Genomic DNA, 24,404 nt, shown 5'->3' with positions numbered 1-24,404 from the left:
TCAAATCCCAGCTCCACTGCTTCTTAGCTGTAGAACTTCGGGCAAAATACCACTTAAGCTCTAAACCTCAGGTTCCTTTTCTGTAAAATGGGGGACATAAAATATACAAAGAGTAACTGCAAGAAGTATGTGAGACAATCCACATAAAGTGCTTAGAAAATGTTTTGACACACAGCAAGCTATTCATATGGTTACTGATACAAACACTACCACAAATAGCTAACACAAGGGGCCAGAGTTTGGTGGTGTTAATAGGACTTTTGAATAAGCCACACATGTCTCCACATGCCCCCTTCTCCGCTTTTAAAAGAAGCCCAGTAAACTACAGGAATTCTCCACACTCTCAAAGGGAAAGACAAAATAAAATTCCAGACTAGGGGTCAAAAGACCTGGGGTTCAAGTTCTGGCTCTGCCTAAAAGTAGCTGTGAGAACTAAATCGAAGGGTTAAGTTATAACCCCTGTTATCTTTACTTTCATTACTTGTCAGGATTTAACTTTAATGGGCTAATATATGTAAAAGTATAGGCTGGATGACTGAACTTCTCCTACATCCTTGCTATTCTGATAAGTGTATCTGAAGACATGGGTGCCTGGGTGGTTCAGCTGGTTGAGTACTGCCTTCAGCTCAGGTCATGATCCTGCAGTGCCAGGATCAAGTCCTGCATCCGGTTCCCTGCTCAACAGGGGGTCTGCTTCTCCTTCTGACCTTTCCCTTTTCAGGCTCGCTAGCTCTCATTCTCTCTCTCCCTCAAATAAATAAATAAAATCTTTAAAAAAAAAAAAAAAATACATCCAAAGACATGACCAGAATTAGGCAAGCTACCCCTTATGGAAAAAAGAGAAAGTATCTGCTCTCAGATGGAGAACTCTAAACCCCACAGAATAGTCTTAGAGTTTCTTCGGAAAGAAATTTTATCTTCTGCAGCCAATCCCAAAGCCAGTCATCCTCTTTTCTTTTATGAAATCAAAACCAATGTCACGGGGTGCCTGGGTGGCTCAGTGGGTTGAAGCCTCTGCCTTCGGCTCAGGTCATGATCCCAGGGTCCTGGGATCGAGCCCCGCATCGGGCTGTCCGCTCCGCGGAGAGCCTGCTTCCTCCTCTCTCTCTTTCTACCGGCCTCTCTGCCTACTTGTGATCTCTGTCTGTCAAATAAATAAATAAAATCTTTAAAAAAAAAAAAAAAACAATGTCACAAAGTGATACCTTCCCCTCCTCCAAAAGCAAGGATAAGCAAAACTCTATGTCATCCTAGAGATTTCAAATGACTGTTTTAAAAAGCACACTGAGCCTCACACTGAAGAATACCAATCAATAAAATATAGTACCTGTAACACCACAGAGCTATACTACGTAAGGTTCAAGCCAACAAAGGTTTGTCTTCTAGATCCCTAAAAAGTATCTTTTTGCCTAAAACCACATGTGCTCCAAAATTCAAAGCAATTATTCCTGTTCAACCATATGCACAGAAAACTGCCATTTTATTTTTAAATTAAAGGAATATATTTAGTAGTAGTTTTTTCTCTGGCTTCTTATCACCAAGAGTACATGTACATCACCAAGAGTGCATGTACAGGTCCAAGGTCTAAGTGCCCCACCTACCACCTGATGTTCTACCATCTCAAGCTCCGTGAGAACAATTCCAGTGTTCCCTGCCTTTGTTGGTCAGACTTAACTGCCACACTAAGCCCTAGTCCCTGGACGTGATCTACAGGAAGACCTAAAGAGTACTCTGCCCACTTCATGATCTCAACTGACCACTTCTCAGAGTTACAAAACTGATATGATGGAAATGGCCCTTTCTTAGGTGTTAGTTCCTGAGCTTCGCTGTGAATGGGCCTGATGCAAGGTCCAGCCTCGCCACCTAAGAGCACCCAAAAGGCAGACTGGGAACTTTCATTTTCACAGGGAAAAACTAGATCTCAATGTGTCCACCATGAACCTCTCTGACAAATTAAGAAGTATGACAAATCACTGTCCTCTTTGGGAAGAGTGATCCTTCTGACTGGAGTTCCAGAGCAAAGAAAGAAAATATCTAAAAGTTTTGGTTTTTTAAAAATATTGTTAAAAAGGAGGTTGAATTGGACATCTCCACAGATCAACAGGACACCTTAAACTCACCTCAGTCTTATCATCCTGACCCAAATTTATGTATCAGAATTTAGTTTTCACTGTGACTGTGACTTTAAAAGAAAAAAAAAAATCAACTCCATCATCTTGACCCTAAATTCGGAAACCAGATGGAACATTATCCTTGTTCTCTTTTCCTCTACCTTGAATTCTGGGAACCCCCAAACCATAACATACTAAATGGCTGAATGCTGGACTGACTTTGAAGCAAAGGAAGGGTGTGGCTCTCAGCTAGTGAGGGGCCCAGGGCTGAAAGGGTATGGAAAGAAACAAAACCTGCTTCTCTCTAGGGCACGTATGACACACACACACAGGACTGGTCTAACAAGTCCTTCTGATCTCTCAGGCCAGGCCGCCTCTTCTCCACCCCCATTACCCACATGCCTCTCCAAGGCCCTCCACTGGGACAGACAACGCTGAATTTTCTCTCAATCCTGAAAGTCTAAGACACATCAGTTACTTACCTGGATCCCTGATGCAACCCTGCCAAAGAAGCCTCACCTAGCCTTATAAGGAGAAAGCAGAGCTTTAGGGAGAGGCCGATAAGGAAATAAAGATAAGAGGGAGGGGCAAAAAGAAGGAGGTGTCAGACCGGAGGAAGGGGAGAGGCCAAATGCCTTTCTCCTCCCTACAGGAGAAAAAGAAAGGGAGGTCAAGTACACAATGGGAAGTGAGAAAAAGTCTAATCCAACTGGTACTGTGTAACTCCTGTGTCATAAAACAGAAATCCTAAAATTAACTAGGATACCTTATACCCTTCCCTACCCTAGGCTAGAAAAAAATTTTCATGGAAAAAAAAAGCTTAACCTTAGGGTTTTCTAGAGGTCACCAAACTGTTTGAGCTCACATTCCTTTTTTAAAGAGGTAGCTTCTCACCAAACCCCCTTACTTTCTATCTATGGCATTCTCAACATTTCCTTCCCCATCCTCTGTTTTTTTAAGATTATTTACTTATTTATTTGTCTTAGAAAGGGGGGGGGGCACAAGCAGGGAGAAGAGGCAGAGGGGGAGGGAGAACCAGACTCGCCGCTGAGCAAAGACACCATGAAGGACTCAATCCCAGGACCTGGGATCATGACCTGAACCAAAGGCAGCCACTTAACTGACTGAGCCACCCAGGCGTTCCCCTTGCCCCTCCTCTGACAGTGACTTGGGAGAGCTGCAACCAGCTAACTGAGTCACATTTATAGTCCTGCTTCCTCAAAGCACTGAAAAGAGCAGTAAGACACCCCTCCATCACGTTGAGAATATACACACTTTTTGAGACAAGCAACAAAAGAGTCTATAAGGAAATAAGATAAAGTGTGAAGGTCCTGTTTCAGCTACAGGACAGACTGCTGAAGGAAATGTTTTTCCCTATCTAAATGAAAAAAAATCTGACATAAGAGGGGAAGAAAAGTTGTGATTTATTAATTAACTGATCTCCCCTTCTAAGTTACCACAGATAATCTTCTCAGCAACCTCTGGGTTGACACTAGCCCCTTTTTATAAATGGCCCCTTTTTATAAATGAGTAAACTGTACATCAGAAGAACTCAGTATCTTGCCCAAGGTCACAGAGCCAGTGAGTAGTGGAAATGTACCTATCCTACTCCAAGTTTATGTTCTTTCTTTCTGACAGAGTAAAGGGGGTATGCACTTTCTATACACCTTGTGTGTAAAAGTCATTCTAATTCCAATAGAGAAGCTGACCAAAAGTAACTTTTTTATGAATTTTGTTTATTTATTTGACAGACAGAGATCACAAGTAGGCAGAGAGGCCGGTGGGGGAGTGGGAAACAGGCTCCCCCCTGAGTGAGAGCCTGACACGGGGCTCAATCCCAGGACCCCAAGATCATGACCTGAGCTGAAAGCAGAGGCTCAACCCACTGAGCCATCCAGGCCCCCCAAAAGTAAATTTTTGAGATGGAGGATGGTGTGAAAGCAGATAGACTTCTGGGTCTTACCTTCACTTTTTTTTTTTTTTTTTTAATTTTTTAGAAAAGATTTATTATGGGGCCAGTGGTGACTATGCATGAGAGCACTTGGGGAGGGGCAGAGGGAAAGAAGAAAATCTCAAGCCAACTCCATGTGCTGAGGTTTGCTGAGCTCTGAGCCTGACACAGCTCAATCTGAGTGACTCCTAAGATCATGACCTGACCTGAAATCAAGAATAGGGTGCTTGGGCGCCTGGGTGGCTCAGTGGGTTAAAGCCTCTGCCCTCGGCCCAGGTCATGATCTTAGGGTCCTGGGGTCAAGTCCCACATCGGGCTCTCTGCTTGGCAGGGAGCCTGCTTCCTCCTCTCTCTCTCTCTCTCTCTCTCTCTCTCTCTCTCTCTCTCTCTCTCTCTGCCTACTTGTGATCTCTGTCAAATAAATAAATAAAAATCTTAAAAAAAAAAAAAAAAAGAGTGGGGTGCTTAACTGACTGAGTCACCCAGGCGTCCCTGGGTCTTACCCTCATTTGAATGAGCAAGAACTGGGGCCCCTGGGTGGTCATTGTTGTTAAGTGTCTGCCTTCAACTCAGGTCATGATCCCAGGGTCCTGGGATGGAGCCCTACATCTGAGCCCCATATCTACGCTCCCTGAGCCTGCTCCTCCCTCTCCTACTCCCCTTGCTTGTGTTCCCTCTGTTAAATAAATAAATAAAATTGTAAAAAAAAAATAATAATGAGCAAGAATGTATTTGATTCTGAGGAAAAATAGCTTGCAATCTACCTCAGATTTCCCATTCTATAAAAGAATAAGAATTCAGGAGGGAAGGTGCTAGGGGCAAAAGTAATACAACTTTTTACATAGTCACCTATCCACTGGAGGGCTTGCTCTAGAAATCGGGCCACATGTCACAATCTCAAATCATCCCCATCACAAAAAAGAAAACCTAATCACAAATATCCCTACTCTCCTTTTTAATGTGGCATCTCCCTAAACCAAAAGCAGAGATCAGAGTTAGGGTAGGAAACAGAAGGAACTAGAAGCAGGGAAGTTGGCCAGGATCAGAACAGAGGGGAGGGATTGTTCTAGCGGTATGTTAGCAATCTGCCTCTGGGGCAGCTGTCCTCCTGGGCAATCAAAGGCGGGTTTGTGTGTATGCTCAGGGCCTAGCCAGCTTGGCAAGAAGTTGAGGACTCAGCCACCCAATCCACAAAGCTAGAAGAGATGCCTGTTCACAGCTGGAATGAAGGGCAGGGAAAACATAAAATAAGAGGGAAAAGGAGGGGCAAAGAGAGTGCTACAGGTGCTATTTCGGGGTGGGGGGGCTAGAGAATCCCAGGAAACTACTAACCATTCCCTAGTTATGTGCAAACAATGAACTACCAGCACCTCCCAATAATGAAATCAAAGAATGGGTAGGTTTCTCTAGCTCTGTGTGTAGTAGGGTGCCAAGTGGAAGGGTGAAATGTAAAATGCTGGGCCCCAGCATCTCCTGGTTCTCTCTGTCCCTTTCAGACCCAACAAAGTATCTGCAATATAGAGTGAATAAACATTATATAAACAAATATCTATTTCTTTCTAGAATTCCTTTCTTAATTAAATCCTAGAGATCTATAAATTAACAGTAACACACATAAAACTCAGTGAAATTCCCCAATGCTAGGAGATGGAAGCCATTTATATAACTCAAGTACTGAGATGCAAAAGGCCACAGTCAGAATTCACACTCCCTAATCCCTCAGAGTAGCGCGATGCTCCGAGACCCATTAGACACACAAAGGCTGCTCTCTTCTCAGTAGAGCCCTGGAGCAGAGCTGCTCTCCAGGGACAAAGAGATTTCACAGGAGAACCACAAAGACATGGCCCCTCTCCGTTCCCCCACTCCCAGCTTTCTCACTTCCTGTCACAGTAGCACCAGACCACAGTCTCCCAGAAACAAACAAATACAAAGTGCTGGATTCTGGGCTGCAGGCCAACCGCATTCCAGGGCATCCTGTCTACCAATCACCAGTCAGAGCTCCCACTTTGCCCCGCTCAGTTCCTTATCATGTTCAGGAAAACAACCCTCCTCCCTGCCCCAAGCCAACACTACATAGGACAAAGCTAAGGCCTTTGAGAATCCGCAGAAAGATACTGTGCGGATCTAAGGGTTGAAAGCGGGTGAGGGGATTTTTAAGATTCCTGCTTGGCAAGTGTCTTTACTTTGGAGGCATGCATTGAGGATTTTAAAGTTGCTCCTCATACTCCGTTCCGATACATGGGATACCACCCAAAGAACACTTCAGAATAGCAACCTGACTGCACTCCAGAATCAGTCAAGGAAACATACAGCCGGAGAACGGCTTTAAAACACATCCTCTGTCACCCCTTTCTACCAGGTTCAAACCCCTTTCCCCCACAAGCAAAAAGTTAATTCTTAGAGGCCCCACAGAGGACAAACAAAGGCAGCAGGCTCCACCCTAAGAAGAGGCAGGATAAGCACCAGTAGGTGCTGGGAGCAAAGTTCTCTACCTCCCTAGGGAATGAGGGGAGGCCTAGAATTGCTCAGTAGTATTTGCAAGCAAAGAGGCCAAGACAGCAACCTCAGCTTTTCCAGCTCACTACTGCCCCTGGAGTGGGTCAAGGGCTGTAGACCTGGAACCTCTACTGTGGGGGGGAGGGAAGCCTTCCTTTCTAATAAGGGTCCTCAACTAATTTCAAGAATGGGATAAATGATGCATTCTTCTGTTATCTTGTACGAGCCCATGGGACATTAGCCCTAAACCCCAGAAGCAAAGATTGAGATAGAAGCCAATCTAATCTATTAACCAGAGAAATCCAAAGGAACACCCTTTGCCCACAGGGCTCAATTCCCTTTGCATAAAGCATAGCACAGGCTCAGCAGAGTTCTCCAACCAGGGGAGACCAGTAATGTGCTATAATTTCTCATCGTTTATTCCTTTTCTTTCTCCTAAAAACTCCTTCCCCCTTCTTGGATCTGCTACAAGTAGTCTGGGCTGAACCCTCATTCAGATAGTATACGATGCAAAAGGAGCCTAAGTCTGAAACAGCGTAACTTAGAATTAACTCATATTTGGATCTGACATAACCAGGTGGAAGGAGGTAGGGCAGGAATATACACAACATCAGCCATCTAGGGCTGGATAGTAAAATGGGTATTTAGCAACGCTAGGCTTTAGAATAAAACCTGAATAGCAGAGCCTAACCACTGCAAACTATCACAGAGGCACACAAACAGAAGTTTCAGATCTCTTACCTAGCACTGAATCAGACTAACTCCTTTTTTCTCTCAAAAATATCAGAGCCTGAGTGGCTCAGTCGGTTAAAGCCCTAACTTTTTATTTCAGCTCAGACCATGATCTCAGGATCCAGACGCTTGTCAGGCTCTGCTCAGCACGAGTTGGCTTGAGATCCTCTCCCTCTGCCCCTCCCCTTGCTCTCTCTCTCTCTCTCTCACTGATAAATAAAATAAATCTTTAAAAAAAAAAAAAAAAAAGAATACCTGAAGAAGTAGTACCAGCTGTTATTATCCTTTTTTTTTTTTTAAGATTTTATTTATTTGAGAGAGCGCATGAGTGGGAGGGGCAGAGGGAGAGACTCTCAGGCAGACTCCGCCCTAGTGCAGAGCCCAACACTGGGCTCCATCTCCTGACCCTGAGATCATGACCTGAGCAGAAACCAAGAGAGAAACACTTAACCAACCAAGCCACCTAGGTGACCCCAATTGTCACCATTTTAATCCCATTCTCCCTCATCACAGCCAGGCCAAAAACCAGCCAATTAAGTAGTATCATGTGAGGTAGTCATATAAAAGGAAACCAAAAAATCTGCAAGTGTTTTCAGACATACTTTATAAAGACTCACCCCAGAAGACTGGCCACACCCATATCAATACTGCTGCTCCAAAAGGATGCTTGGCAGGTTCTCTGCCTCCAACTCAGCAGGTGAGACAGAAAAGCAGTGCTGACTCAGAAATACAGTCACCCCAGGGTGTGAGGGAAGGAGGAAGAACAGTATAGCCAACCGATTACAATTCAACATGACTTCACCAAAGGTCCTGGTTCTAATTGTATCTCTGGCTGTCTGCAGACATATTTAGAAAACCCAACCAAAGGAGTAATGAATGGGTAAGGAGAAAGTCAATGGAGGGGCCCAAGACTTAAGCAGAATACTCAGTGGTTGGAAAACCATGAGTCTGTTTTGCTATCTAACTTCCCACATACCCCTCTTTCCAAATCAAGCCCAAAGCTGAAAGAACTGGGGTGGAGGGGGGCAGAGAAAAGAATGTGACTGAAGAAGGTTTAGTTACATTCCATCTAGTCAGCATCCCACATGGTATTAAGAGTGCCTGAGAATCCAATCCCACTACATGGGAGTTGCTGGGGCTCTGCTAACATACATCCAATTCCTCCAATCCTCCACCCCTCCCCAATCCCAAACACTCTGAGAAGCAGCGTAATTGAGATAGCTTGATGAAGGCACCAGCTGTTTCCACCACTCTCCCTCCCCCCAACCCCAGAGACCACAGTTCAAACTCACATCAAACACTTAATACAATTGAATGGCCAGTAGGAAGGAGAAGCCTGGACTAAAATAGCAGGAAGAGTGCCAACTGGCCCCACTTAGAAGGAATGTTTTCTTGGCTCAATTTAAAAATAAGAAACCTTTGTCACCCACTCCCTTCTGCCCAATTATGTTCTCTTTTCTGCAACCTACCCCTCAGCATCAAATGGATTTCAGTTTCTTCCCTACAGCTCCTTGATCTATTTTCAAATGTCAGGGAATACAGGGGAAATATAAGGTTGAATATAAAGTAATGTCTGGGAGACTGGGAGGCTTCCTGGACTGCAACAGCCGAACCCACCACAGGGCAAGATCTCACATAAGAGCAAAGATACAAGAGACCAAACAACACCTGTCTCCACGTTTCAAATGAGGAAAGAAGGGAGTGAGTATGATGTTCCCAGACTTGAACAATGATGGTAATCTGATTTCCCAAGGCAGAGGTAGTCAGTGAAAAGTATTAACATGATCAGTCCCTCCCCCACCCATATTAGAAGTTGGCCAGAGCTAGCCAAGGAGGAAGGGAAGGAAGCCAACACTTCCTTTTCAGACAGGAAGTAACATTGGCCCTTCCTGTTGAGTTTTAAACAAATTGTCCAGCTGAGTTTCAATGAGAACATCCTCTCCTAAATCTGTTCCACAATTTCAAAATGGAGAGGGGAAGTGGAGATACGGTCTAAAAGTCTCCCTCCTTCACAACAGGCGAGTCCTCCGTACCATGCTAAGTACTGGCATAACCCCCAAATCAGGCAGTGACATCTGTAATTCCTATACAATACAGCATACAGAGGTAGAAAAATTCAAATTAGTCAACTTCTCATGTCCACTACCATGAACTATTCCTCTCTACTTCTCATACTAATTTAATAACCACCCAACTGAGAAATCATATAGATATGCAGCTTAACTCAAATGTTCAGGTTTTACGGTCCTCAAACCTAAATTATCAGAATCACCTGGGAAGCTTTATTAAGAAAATACAATCTCTGGTTACCTGGCTTGGCTCCATCAGAGGAGCATGTGACTCTTGATCTCAGGGTCATGAATGCAAGCTCTACATTCAGTGCAGGGATCACTTAAATAAATAAATAAACTTTAAAAGAACAAAAAAATTAAAAATACCATGTCCCAAATCTACCTCCTCATCCCCCATACCTGAATTTCTAGAGGGAATGCCTGGGAATTCATGTTTTTAAAAAGCTCTCAAAATGACTGATAGTCTGCTGGTGAGAAGCACTGTACTAGCCTATTCCTGACAACCCTCCGACCACCACACTCCTCTAGCAAGAAGGGCACTGGTTATTAAATACTGTACTGGGGCTATTATTGTCCACCAGATAGCTCAGGTCATTATTCCAGGCTGGATTAGAGGCTGATGGAAAGCATGGATTTAAATATAAGGATAGCTGGAAAGACACAGTCCTAAATCCTATACTCTAGACTCAGAACCTAAAAAAGAATTATCTCATTTTTTAGAATTCTGAGCTGTACAACAGAGAATATCCCTATTTACAACGCAGACTGGACAACCCTGATTATTACTTTTTTTAAAGATTTTATTTGACAGACAGAGATCACAAGTAAGCAGAGAGGCAGGCAGAGATAGATAGACAGGGGGAAGCAGGCTCCCCGCTGAGCAGAGAGCCCAAGGCGGGGGGCTCATCCCAGGACCCTGAGATCATGACCTGAGCTGAAGGCAGAGGCTTAACCCACTGAGCCACCCAGGCGCCCCAAACCCTATTTTTAAAACAACTTATTTCAAGTATCCTCCCAGAAACAAAGAGCTGCCAACATTTTCAAAGACTGGGTCTATATCCCATCCTAAAACGTGTCCATAGTCCCAAATCTAGAATTCACAATCCTAGATAATTCTAGTCTAATTAAAAATATTGATTCAGGGGCGCCTGGGTGGCTCAGTGGTTTAAGCCGCTGCCATGATCTCAGAGTCCTAGGATCGAGTCCCGTATAGGCCTCTCTGCTCAGCAGGGAGCCTGCTTCCCTCTCTCTCTCTGCCTGCCTCTCTGTCTACTTGTGATTTCTGTCAAATAAATAAATAAAATCTTAAAAAAAAAATACTGATTCAAGGGTTACATCTGACTCCTACTCAAGCAAAAGTCACTTTAACTTCTAGTTTGAGTAAGAGCAAGTGAGTAGCAAAATGTTTTAGAAGAACCATAAAAAGAAATATTTCCACAGGAAACGTGTGTCACTAAAGATTTAGTAAAGAAGAATACTACTGAAAAACACTTTCGAGACAAGTACAAGCATGCGACACCTAGGTGGCTCTGTTAACTGGGCACTCGACTCCTGGTTTCGGCTTAGGTCATGATTTCAGGGTGATGGATGGAGCCCTACAGGGGCTCTGCACTCCGTGGGGAGTCTGCTTTTGAGATTGGCTCTCCCTCTCCCTCTGCCCCTCCCCATTTATGTGTGAGTGTGCTCTTGCCCTCTCTAAAATAAATATTTTTTGAAAAGACAACTACAAACATATATGAATACTGAAGTAATATGCACCAAGCAGTTATTTAAAGCAACTTCAAAATTAGGGGAATCTGTGATTGCCTATAGTTTTTCCTATGCAAGATGACACAGTTACTTGACCAAAGAAGGGGATGGTAAGGAAGTAAATGTTTCCTGACTGAGGTCATCTCCCAAGGATGATATTAAGTAACAGGATAACAACAGATAGGTATAATTAAAGGGAAGGACAGAGGGTAATCAGGTCAAGTTGTAGGGCTAAACTCCAAACTTAGAGAGAGAAAGGGAGACAGAGAGATTCTTTCACTGAAGGACAAGACTAGCTAAACCAGATTATCTTGAGAGGGAAAGTAAGAATGGGTGAGTCAAAACACAAGTACTCTGGAAATCAAATATCCTTTTACTTTCGCATACATGGCTGCCATAGAACATCGATCACTAAATAGTGGGTACTTATCCCTCAATCCCACCAAAGTCAACCAGGCCAAGTGGCTCAGTATATCCTTAATAACCCTTAATGCTTAAACATATATCTGGAAAAGGGAAACAGTGCAAAATAGGAATATAAATATGGTGACCTATATCATGGTCCCTGAAGCCATTAAATACCAACGATTAGGACTTAGGGGAAGCAGGAGCCTTTTGGTCAAATGAACAAAGGAAAACCAACAGATAAGTGGGGCAGGCATATTTGGTCATAAAACAAAGTAACAAATGTACTCAAAAGGAAACCATACCAGATCTAGGCTATCAGTTCTCCTGTTAAAACTATGTAGATAAAAAGGTAGAGAAATATACTTCTCTAGGGAAGAAATTTTTTTTTATCTTACTTCCCAAACACATATAAGCTTATTTTAAGTAGTTCCCTACTATTATATTCTCCAAGACAAGGGTCATCAACCTATGCAAAATGTGCTATTCTGCAAATTATGTGCTGACTATACTCACAGAGAACTTCTGCAACAGGACAAAGATAGAGGCTGGGTCAGGTATTGCCTCAACTCTTCAGAGAACACACAAAAAATTGTTAATGGCTGCTGTCACTGCGGTCTGAATTGAGGAGGAGACACTTTTTTGCATTGTACAGTGCATGACAAGGTCCTAAATTATCCCCTCTTCTCCCAAACACATATCCATTGAACCTCAGGAGGTCTACTTCTCCCCTCATCTCTCTTGCTCACTGGTAACAATGAGCCCCAGGACCTTTGCATTTTCTACTCCTATCTACCTGACTTTACCCTAGTTATCTTTTAGGTCTCTCTCTCAAACATATTTGAGGGGCGCCTGGGTGGCTCAGTGGGTTAAAGCCTCTGCCTCCGGCTCAGGTCATGATCTCAGGGTCCTGGGATCAAGCCCCGAATGAGGCTCTCTGCTCAGCATGGAGCCTGCTTCCTCCTCTCTCTCTCTCTCTCTCTCTCTCTCTCTGCCTGCCTCTCTGCCTACTTGTGATCTGTCTGCCAAATAAATAAATAAAAATCTTCAAACATATTTTATTAAGTGAGACCTTTCCCAACCACTCTCTATATTCAAAAACTTCCCCCTACCTTTGCACTTCTTATTCACCACTCTACATATTCTGCTTTATTTTTCTTTTAAGATTTTATTTATTTATTTGACAGGTGGAGATCACAAGTAGGCAGAGAGGCAGGCAGAGGGGGGTGGGGAGCAGGTTCCCTGCTGAGCAGAGAACCCGATGCAGGGCTCGATCCCAAGACCCTGAGATCATGACCCGAGCCGAAGGCAGAGGCTTAACCACAGAGCCACCCAGGTGCCCCTGCTTTATTTTTTTTTTTCCAGTGGTATCACCACATTCTGGCATACTATACATTTATTTATTTATTTATTATCTCTCTCTCTCAACTAGAATATAAACTCTGTGAGGTCTATCTGGTGTACTGGAATACTCTAGTGCATAGCATAACACAGGCTCTCAAATTTTTTATTTTTTCTAAATATTTATTTATTTGTCAGAGAGAAAGTACAAGCAGGGGGAATGGCTGGCAGGAGAACCAGGCTCCCATATGAGCAAGGAGCCCAATGTGGGACTGGATGTGGGGCTCGATCCTAGGACCCTGGGATCATGACCTGAGCCAAAAGGCAGCTACTTTATCAACTGAGTCAGCCAGGTGTCCCTCAAATTTCTTTTAAATGAAGGAAGATGTTTCACTTTGCCAATGAAAACAAAACGTTAAATTTTAGAAAAATAGCTTTGTTCATTTTTCTTTCTATACTTTCGTTTTGCACACAAAGGTTTATTCACTACATCTTGTCAGGAGATTTAAAAGGTAACTCCATATTGTTACAACTAAATGTTTGGAGTAAAAAAATCCTGCCCCTCTCCCACCAAAAGGTTTCTAGCAAAAAAGTTCTACACCAAGAGAGTGACATTTATACGTGCAAAACAATTCAATTTTCTTTTTTAAAGATTTTATTTAATTTATTTGACAGAGAGAGAGTGAGAGGCACCACAAGCAAGAGAAGCAGGAGAGGGAGAAGCAGGTTTTCCACTGAGCAAGGGAGCCGGGTGCAGCGCTGGATCCCAGGACTCTGGGATCACCATCTGAGCTGAAGGCAGATGAATGACTGAACCACCCAGGCACCCCTTTAATTTTAAGATTTTCTAGTTTTAAGTAATCTCCACACCCAACATGGGACTCAAAACTACAACCCCAAAAGAGTCCCATGCTCCACCAACTGAGCCAGACAGGTGCCCCAGCAATTCCCTCTTTCAATTAGTATGTTGGACTATATATTGTCTTCTGAGTCTTATGACTGGTTGCAAAACAGTTATTTTCACATGTATATAAGAGTCATGTACAGTAGTAAGAGAACAGGATGGGACAAAGAAAGAATGCTGCCATGTTTTCTTAAAATAGCCTAAGAAGCCAATTTTTAAAAATAAAAATAGGAAAGAGTGAAAAGATTCTTGTTTACCTTTGGCAGCTCTCTGAAAGATCTGTGATGATATTTAATTTTAGAAATGCACCTAGCACATCCTTGATTTCCATTTAATGTAACTTTCTATACTTTTTTTTCTAATTGTGATCTTAGGCCCATCAGCTGGGGTCTCTTGTGGCCTGACCTGCAGCAGGGTACACATTCAAATGACCAACTCTGTCCTGGTTTACAAAGTAGTCAATGGAGAACAGAACAGCAGAGAAGTTACAGAACTTCCCCCTTCCAACAGAGAAATAGTGGAAACAAATCAGATTGGCACTAATTTCTCCTTTAAAACAGGCTACTCTATTTTAAAAGTGTGTTGAATATACACCAGTTACTTTGTTTCAAGGAAATTCACTTCACTTGCAAAGAAATGGTAACTGTAGGTGCTTTGATAAAAGTATTGAAAAGTTGACCCAGTTTCCCTAACAATGTCTTATGTCCTCAACCATCAGAATATATTTTGGTTCCTTAAAATATAAGCTCCCTAAAACAAAAATCTTTTCATGCCACAAAGCAATCTCTCAATGTGCTACTGCATTCCAATAGAGAACAACACAGGAAGCACACACACAAAACTGGTAATTTACCGTTGGAAAAGTACAATTCTTTTGCTCCACTGTCAAGTGACCCAAAATGAGTAATTAATTAGTAAATGTGGATGAGATATGAGAATCAAAAAGATAACTAATCTGAATTACTAGATCTTCTTTAATCACAATTTATCTTAAATCTCTAACTGAAATAAACCAGAAGCAGCATCCTAATACTTGTACCTTTAGCACAAAAGTCCAATTTATTCTACGATAAGAATCAGAAACTTCTTTCATATTAAGTGCTAGCAAGGCAAAGCAATGCCCATGAACACTACCAACCTCAGGAGAAAAGATAGACACCAGAGATCAGGAAAACAAACAAAAAGGAGAAAACGTAGAAGAATCAGTAGACGAAAATGTGGGTTAAAAAAATGTAAAGAGCGGGGTGCCTGGGTGGCTCAGTGGGTTAAGCCGCTGCCTTTGGCTCAGGTCATGATCTCAGAGTCCTGGCGCCTGGGTGGCTCAGTGGGTTAAGCCGCTGCCTTTGGCTCAGGTCATGATCTCAGAGTCCTGGAATCGAGACCCGCATCGGGCTCTCTGCTCAGCAGGGAGCCTGCTTCCTCCTCCTGTCTCTCTCTGCCTGCCTCTCTGCCTACTTGTGATCTGTCTGTCAAATAAATAAATAATATCTTTAAAAAATAAAAAAAATTAAAAAAAATGTAAAGAGCTGAGTGGGGAGTTATGATAGGAAGCTATGGAGTGTCAACAGAAATTAGTTTAAATACTTTTCAGGGGCGCCTGGGTGGCTCAGTGGGTTAAGCCGCTGCCTTCGGCTCGGGTCATGATCTCAGGGTCCTGGGATCGAGTCCCGCATCGGGCTCTCTGCTCGGCGGGGAGTCTGCTTCCTCCTCTCTCTCTCTCTCTGCCTGCCTCTCTGCCTACTTGTGATCTCTCTCTGTCAAATAAATAAATAAAATCTTAAAAAATAAATAAATAAATAAATAAATAAATAAATAAATAGTTTTCAGAACACCGGTTTCATGGGTTAGTTAGTTTGACGAAAAGGAAGACCTTCACCTAGAAGAAACCTAGAAGTTTCCAGGCAAGGCTGCATCTAACACATATACATTTCCCACAGGCCACAGTTGGCCTTTTCCACATACAAGCCAGACCTCTTTCTTAGAAGCACACTTCTCACAGGAAGCAATGATGAACTCAAAATTTCTACATGCCCCAGTTTTACAAATGTTCATAAATCAGGATTGAAAATAGAGAATGATGCTTCCTGAACATAAAAGAGGGAAGTTTATTTCAAGAAAGGGGATAGTAAAAGCCTGCCTTCATTTTTAGGTAGTTTTCTGTACAGCAATTCACAGCTGGATATTAATCTACAAAACCCTGATTGGAAAACACTTCAAGGTAAAGAATCTGATCCAATGTAAAAAATAATAAGCCCAAACAAACCTTTTCCAGTCCCTTCTCTGCAAAATTAAAGAAAGTTTACGGATGCTAGAGTTCTACCTCTTGTAGATGGAAAAGCTGGGAGAGGGACACCTGGGTTGGTCAGTGGTTAAGTGTCTGCCTCTGGCTTAGGTCATGATCTCAGGGTCCTAGGATGGAGCCCCACATCAGGCTCCTTGTTCAGTGGGGAGCCTGCTTCTCCCTCTTGCCTCTGTCCCTCTGCCTCTGCTCCTTCTCCCCACAACCTATGCACACGCACTCGAAAATAAATTAATAAAATCTTTAAGGGGCGCCTGGGTGGCTCAGTGGGTTAAGCCGCTGCCTTCGGCTCAGGTCATGATCTCAGGGTCCTGGAATCGAGTCCCGCATCGGGCTCTCTGCTCAGCAGGGAGCCTGCTTCCTCCTCTCTCTCTGCCTGCCTCTCTGCCTACTTGTGATCTCTGTCTGTCAAATAAATAAATAAAATCTTAAAAAAAAAAAAAAAAAAAAAAAAAAATCTTTAAAAAAAAAAAAAAAAGTAGCAACCTGTACAGCTGCTTGTCCCTAAAGTCTCCAAGTCTCTGAAGAAATTACCATTAAGATATTCAAGCTCTGCGGGGCACCTGGGTGGCTCACTGGGTTAAAGCCTCTGCCTTCAGCTCAGGTCAGGATCTCAGTGTCCTGGGATGGAACCCCACATGGGGCTTGAGCCCCACACCGGTCTCTCCACTCAGCAGGGAGCCTGCTTCCTCCTCTCTCTGCCTGCCTCTCTGCCTACTCGTGATCTCTGTCAAGTAAATAAATAACATCTTTAAAAAACAAAAAAAAGAGATTCAAGCTCTGCAATCTGTTTCTCTTCTCCCAATAATGCTCACTTTACTTTATTAAAAGTTATCCATCTCTATATTTTGGACAACCCTGTCCAAATAACTCCCCAGACTTGCCTATTATTAGACACTTTTCCCCTGTTAAAAAAAAAGTTAGCCTGGGGTGCCTTGCTGGCTGTTTGTGGAGCATACAAGATATCCCGGGCTGTTAAGTTCAAGACCCACGGTGGGCATAAAGATTACTTAAAAATAAAATCTTAGAGGCGCCTGGGTGGTGCAGTCAGTTAAGCAACATACTCTTGGTTTCGGCTCAGGTTGTGATCTCAGGAATCTGAGTTGGAGCCCTGCATCAGGCTCCCCACTCAACTGCTTAAAACATCCTCTCCCACCACACCTCCCCGATGTGTGCATGCTCCCTCTTTCAAGTACATAAATGAATCCTTAAAAATAAATAAATAAAATCTTAAAAAAAAAAAAAAAAGCTTACTCATGGGAATAAATAAATAAAATAAATAAATGGGAAGCCCATTTATTCCCTAATACAAAATCTGTACCAGAGAACATCAGGTTGAAAGACTCTTTAAGGTCTTAAAGGGTCTTTAGTCCAACAGGCAAAAGATACTTGAATTCATTTAAAGCACCCATTCTAATGCAAAAACTTACAAGACATTAACCATGAGCACCGTTTTTACATATATTAAATCACTTAAGCATCATGACAATTCTATGAGATGGATAACCTTGTCCTCATTTTACCAGCAGAGAGGCTTAGAGCAGTTAAACAATCTGCCCAAGGCTACGCACTAGTAGTGGCTGAGCAAGAGTGGATCCAAGTAGACTAGCTCAGGGATCCGCGCTGGTAACCACTATGCTACCGTGCCTTGCCTCTCCAGATCTGTGGAACTCTTAGACTGGAAATTCTGCTCAGTCAGCATACTGATAAAAAAAAAAAAAAATACAGAATAATAAAGCATTTGAGGCAAAAGGTCAACCATGGGTGTCTAAGTGACTAAAGGATACATAGCAGTTCTTGTCTATTCCTGGAACTTTCCTCTAAGTTTGAAATTTTTTTCAAAATCAAAAGTTTGAAGTTGATTTTATCATACAACAGGATATCTTTTCTAAAAGTGATGACCAAATTACCTTTTGGCCAGAAAAGAAGGTTTTAAGAAAATGATCCTTGTAACGTCCCACTAAATGCCTGATCTAAATTGCCCACACCACTCCAGTCATACTGAAGGACTCACTGGAGAGGAAATGGCCCTAAAAATGGGGAATACCATCCCTGAAGCACAACAGTAAATGTGGGCTCTATTCTCAATGCTTAATATTTAATAATCAATGACATGTAATCCTAAATATGGGGCGTGGGAGCACATTTATTCCCCAAAATACATTATACAATATAACCAAATACTAATCTATCCATACACTTATTTCCCCCTTGCTAGTTCTAACCAGAATATCAGTTCTTCCCTCCTTACTATGTTGCTGCCAGGCTGTATCAATGCTCTCTATTGGAAACCTTGCAGGTTGCTGCATTTAGGGAGAGCAATCCCTATTTCAGCTTTATGATCCTGGCATTTGATTCCTTGTGCAATGGAAGAGAACATGAAATCATATACTGATAACCTATGCATCATTATTTTAGGCAAGTGCCTTGTTACTATCTCTCTAAATTACCCATGAAAATTAATTTGGGTTCTCAAATTCATAAACTTCTCAATACATTTTGTGAACAAAATCTCCTGAAGTTTCATGGCAGAAGCACTAATTTAAAAAATACAATGATATCTGAACATACTTCCTTTAGAACACTGATAGTCAAAACTATCATCCCAAGCTTTTTATGGTTTTATTTATTAGTATAAAAACCACTCACTTCCAACCTGTCTGAAAGCAATACTTTCCTGTTGCTGCCCTATAAGTTCCAGGTAAGCAGTGCCTCCCTGTAGGCAATGGTTGTATTTAAAGTTTCAGTGATTGAAGTTTACAGCTGCCTAAATTATGAAATATTAGGATCCTTACTTTTTATACTATTCTTTGGACATCCTGCCCAGAAAAGAAACAGAATCTTGTTTTTAATTAAAATGTTAAGACTTCGATTATCTCCAGAAACCTTACTTAAAAACGAGAGGAAATGTGTAAAAGGTCGAAACTACAAACTATACAGCAGAAGTTTCTAAATCACAATGTGATTTCATTAATCTAGGCTGTATTGCTTCCTATCTCAACTTCCTTTCAGCCTTCCCCACAAAAGTCCCTCAGTGATTCCTATCAAGTGCTTTATTTAACTAAGGCTTACTGACACCTTGGTACACACCAGACACTGAGATAGGTGCTAAGAGGACACAGAAGTAACACAGCATCTACACTCAAGCAGCTCACAGTCTAGAGGGAAAGACAAAAATAAGCAGACAATTTTAACACAGTGTGATAAACATCATTTGAGCTACTGTTACAAGCCTCTCCCTACAAGTTGGCAAGATCATTCCAAAATTGTCTGGAAGAAGAAATTTCACTGATAATCAAAGTTGGAGGCATTTCCAGTAAGTTTAAGAAGTCAGGACAGCAATGATGAGCACATGGGAAGATCCCTGTTTTCGAGTGAGATAATACCCATTCTAACATATTCAGCTCCCTATGGGATTTGTGGAAAATGGATATTTTACATATATTATCCCAATATTCAGGGGGTTGGAAATCTAAGTGGGGACTGGCCCTCTACAAAATTAAACACTTCTGCCTCTAGCAAGGGCTCATTTTAGTTCTGGTTCTTGTTTCTGTTCTCTTTGGAGAATGGTAGAACATTAGTGGCTAAGTCCATGGACTTTGTAGTTAATCAGACCAGGATTTAATCCTGTCCGTGGCCATTTACACGCAGTGAGATTTTCAGCAAACCTCAGCTTCTCTGAGGCTCACATTCCTTAAAAAATTGTTGTGGGAAATTAAGTAAATAGTTTATGCAAAATGCTTACCATGCAGTAAAAAAACAAGGGGGTGGGGAGAAAGGGCTAGAAGTAACAGGGGACCATCAGATACTAAAAATAGGAAGCAATAAATTATACAGAGCTAATCATTTTGTTATTCCAATTGTATAGTGATCTATGCTTAATTTATCTGCATCCATCCTGTCTCACCCATCCCTAGAGAGCAACCATAAACCTAAGGCTGAATTGCAATTACTCGGAGCTCTTTTTTTGTTTTTTATCTCAAATAGTCCCAATTTTTACACTCAGAGAACACGGCCTTGCCCCTGTGACTCTCCATAATTTGGAACCCTAAGAAAGGTGCTAGAACTCTAACCACCCAAAGAGACTCCCACCTGAATACACAGACCATACCTTAGTCATATAACAAAGAAACCAACAGTATATAGGAGCCGAACCAAAAAAAAAAAAGGAAAATCTGCACAACTCATACTTACTTGTCATTTTTTACCCAAAAACCAAAATGAGAAGCAAAACAGAAAATAAAAGATTTACTTATTTGGACCCCTTGTATTTCCTGAAAGAACTAGTAGAGGTGAGATAAAAGACAAATCTTCCATCTTATCAACCAAAATGCTCTATAATACACACCAATCAAAACAAAGCCTCAGCCGTGGAAATAGTCCTGGACACTAGTCACTAGGATGCTCACTGTAGCTACACAAAGCCCAGTATTTAAAGCTGGAACCAAATCACCACCACTCAGTCATCCAGAACCTATTTTCAAACTGCCTTTGTACTCCTTCTTCAGATTCCCTCATCCCTCCCCCTAAAGGTTGAGTGGGAAACCGACACTCTGGCAGCAACATGACCAACCCTCCAAAGATCCACCAAGAAACCTCCCCTTGGCTGGAGTCAGAGAAATGTTTGAAAGAAAATTCAGAAAATATTAAATAAGAACTACAGCCCAACAGACTGTACACATTCTTTTTCCTTTCTTTTTAACTGCACTTGCTATAATTATGAGATTCAGACATGCAGATTTTACTGTAGCCCTCGCATAGATTATATTAAAAGGAGGAACAAAGTTGTTTCCTCTGAAGCCACAACCTCACAAGGATGAAATCATCTTTCAAGAAATACTCTCATTCTGGTAAAGAAATTCAAGGAAGAGTTGTGGTCTAAAAAGAATGGGGGGAGGGCACAAAACCAGAGGATTTTTAAAAATACATACCAGTTTAAAGCTAAAGAGCTGCTTATCTATTAAGGCCCATCTTGTTACAATCAGGGCAGTATCTATTCCAGCTATAATTTTCAGACCGATTCGCATTTTCAAAGACAGAAAGAAGGGAACACTCGGTTTTCAGCTACTGATGAGTTGGCTATATAATTATCTACAAACAGTATTTTTCCAAGAATGTATTTGCAAAAACAAAATCAAAACAAATCTTAAGATTAAATATATGAAAGCAGTCATGGGCCTTCAGCTCTTACGGATTTCTGATTTCACGGCAAATATATCAAACAAAAAAACTCAGCTCCAAAGAACAACTTTCAGCTGGCTTAAAAATAAGAATTTCTGTTGTGCTTTCTTAAATGCATTCTAAACACTAAAGTTTGCATTGAGTGTTTTCTCTTAGCCTCATCTCCTTAAATCCACGGCCCTTTCAAGGGGCACAAAGCTAAAAATATTTCCAGGTGTGTTGCCACTTTATTCAGGTGAACTGAAAAAGCATGATTAGAATTTCCTTATCCCTCGAAGCATTTAAACGTTATGGTACTTGCAAACTGAACCTACACCTCCACAAATCTCTGCCGTCAAAGGTAGTCTTAAGAAGAAAGGAATGGTAGTTTGTTTAACATGGATCCATTTGTTTTCTTTTATAAAGCAAAGCAGGGAGGCTAGGCTAGGGAGAACGAGGCTCCCACCCACCGCACCTGGAAAAGTAAAAGAGGGATCCACCCAGGAACAGCAGAGCTGAAACTGATCTGGGCCGTTCAAACTCTCTGAAGGAAAAAAACACCACCATTTAAAGCTGCAAAGCTCCCTACAACTTTCCACTTCCATAAATCTAATGATAACGGGGGGAAAAAAGTTTTGAAACATATGAAGAACCATCTGTGTAACTAGCTTCCGACCCGGACAAATTCCTTTCCCAACCCACACGCAACATGCCAAAATACCGAACTTTCGGTTTGGGCTCTGAAAATAGAAATCTGTTAGCTTAAAACCCTAAAAAATATAAAATCAGAGAACACACCAAAATGTAAATTTACATGTAAATGTAAACTTGCTCTCACCCCTCTGAATCTATTAATCTCTATATTAGAGAGACCTAGAAGTTTGTTTCTGGGTCTTGAATATTTTACTTTCTAATATAATACCCAAATTTCCCCAAGTAAGTAGAAAGAAAAAATAATAATTGCTTAAAAGTCACCCGTCAGCAGAGCAGATTCTCTCGTTTTTAACTCCCTCTGGTTACCGTAAGACAAAAATTCGACTTGGCTTCTCCTCCTTTACCCGTCTGTACACACATTTTTTAAAAAGGCACACACCTCAAATGTGGACTTCTAAAAACCAGTCCTTTAAGAAAGAAACCCAAGGCTTCGTCAGTGTGCTGAGAAAGACAAATCCAGCAAGGTACTTGATTTTTCACCACCTCTTCCTCCTTTCAGGATCTTTCCTGCTCTTCTTTCTCTCTCTCTCTCTCCCTCTCTCTCAGTTTCTCTCTCTCTCTCTTTTTTTTTTCTCTCAGATCCAACACCTAAAATGGAAGTTGCACCCAGCCAAAGGCTAGGGAGCCTGGGTGGTGACAAACTGATCTGGCAGCCCTACCCCCTCGCTTTCCTAAGTGATGTCAGCCCCTGAGAACTTCCAATAGGAACCAGGCATAAATCAGGGAGCTGATTTTATCCAATAGGAAACTTTATTATAGGAAATTAAAAAAATAAAAAGGAGAGCGAGAGGAGGAGAGAAAGAGACAGGGGGAAGTTTTATATATATATTTATATTTAAAGTGGAGACTACACAATCTCTGAGGAATTGCTGCAGAGCTCCGGGGTGGGGGGAGGGACAAGGGCTTTTCAGGATGGCACGCCTAAGCTTCAGTTCTCTTCTGTGGTGGGGTTCTTGCTCTCTTTCCCTTCGTTTCCGGGTAGGGAAATAGAAGAAGAGCTGATTTTATTTGCCTGCTGCTATTTGGTTTGTTGCTTTCAACCCAAGGCATTTTCCCAAAAGAAGACAGGAAGGGAAGGAGAGAAAAATCCTAGAAATAGAACTATTATGTATTGATTAGGATGGTAGGGAATATCTGAGGTAAACTCTCAATTTCCTTGTTGTCATTTAACTGCATAAGAGCTAATGAGAAAAAATAAATGCCTGGACTTGTTAACAGTTTTTAGAGTCTATATGTATATTTCAACTAGCAGGAAGCTAAATCCACTAAGCTGTTGAGGAAAATCCTGTCTTCCCACTTGTCCCCAAATCAAAATAAGGAGGGTTTGATGGGGGGGAGAATAAATGGAATTTAATAAGCAAGCAATATATTTAGAGGCATTCACAGCATGTGTAAGAAAAAACAAGTCTCCTGTTAAGAAAATACAGTTTCTTTGTATACTTGGAGCTTAAGATGCTAGAGTTCCTACATTCTCTTTTTACATTTAACCCAAGTAGATGATTATATGAGTATTCTTTTCCTGAGTTAAGAATTATCCCTGGGGCACCTGGGTGGCTCAGTGGGTTAAGCCGCTGCCTTCGGCTCAGGTCATGATCTCGGGGTCCCGGGATCGAGTCCCGCATCGGGCTCTCTGCTCGGCGGGGAGCCTGCTTCCCTCCCTCTCTCTCTCTGCCTGCCTCTCCGTCTACTTGTGATTTCTTTCTGTCAAAAAAAAAAAAAAAAGCACAAATTCTGCACTCAAACTGCCTTGGCTACAAACCTTCCTCCTCTGCAAGGACACTTAAGTAAATGTATTACTATGTGACTTTGGACAAATTATATAACCTCTCTGAGTCTCTGTTTCCTTAACTGTAAAATGGGGATAATAACTCTATCTCTCTCACAGGACTGCTGTGAGAATTAAAACACACATAAAGTTCTTTTTTTTTTTTTAAGATTTTATTTATTTATTTGACAGAGAGAGATCACAAGTAGGCAGAGAGGCAGGCAGAGAGAGAGAGGAGGAAGCAGGCTCCCTGATGAGCAGAGAGCCTGATGTGGGACTCGATCCCAGGACCCTGAGATCATGACCCAAGCCGAAGGCAGTGGCTTAACCCACTGAGCCACCCAGGCGCCCCAACACACATAAAGTTCTTAAAACGTACTGCATTTGGTTATAAACTAAGAATAAGTTATTATCACCAGTATCAACCTTGTCCCTGAACCTTCAGTGGCTCACCAATGCCCCATAATAGCAAACAATAACAGAGCATCTATCATGTGAAAGGCACTTTGCACTCATTATCTCTAAGTTCTAAAACACCATGGACATAGTACTACCATCATTTCACAAATGAGGAAATCAAAGTTCAACAAGGTGAAGAAACTTGATGATGAGATCATCCAGCTGAGAAGTGAACCCCTCATCCATCTGACTCCAAAGCCCATGCTCTATCCATCACTTCACACTGGGGTCAGGATAAAGGCCAAG

At 42.0% G+C, this 24,404-nt stretch overlaps 1 protein-coding gene across 14 annotated transcripts in view; it reads right to left on the bottom strand.

Annotated features, from left to right (window-relative positions):
* Positions 1–22,592, bottom strand: part of CTNND1 (catenin delta 1) — a 49,255-nt gene extending 26,663 nt beyond the window's left edge. For 11 of the 14 annotated variants that reach the window (XM_059142853.1, XM_059142870.1, XM_059142878.1 and 8 more), the window contains exon 1: positions 22,314–22,592. The gene's annotated coding sequence lies outside the window, so the exon portion shown is untranslated. The remainder of the gene's footprint in view (positions 1–22,313) is intronic. The other 3 variants (XM_059142885.1, XM_059142913.1, XM_059142956.1) reach the window with 1 other exon arrangement.
* Positions 22,593–24,404: the final 1,812 nt, after the last annotated feature.

This window comes from Mustela lutreola, chromosome 1 (genome assembly GCF_030435805.1).
Source record: "Mustela lutreola isolate mMusLut2 chromosome 1, mMusLut2.pri, whole genome shotgun sequence".
NCBI classification, from domain to species: Eukaryota; Metazoa; Chordata; class Mammalia; order Carnivora; family Mustelidae; genus Mustela; species Mustela lutreola.
The sequence above is the reverse complement of the archived record's forward strand: the minus strand, read 5'-3'. Positions and strand labels throughout refer to the sequence as shown.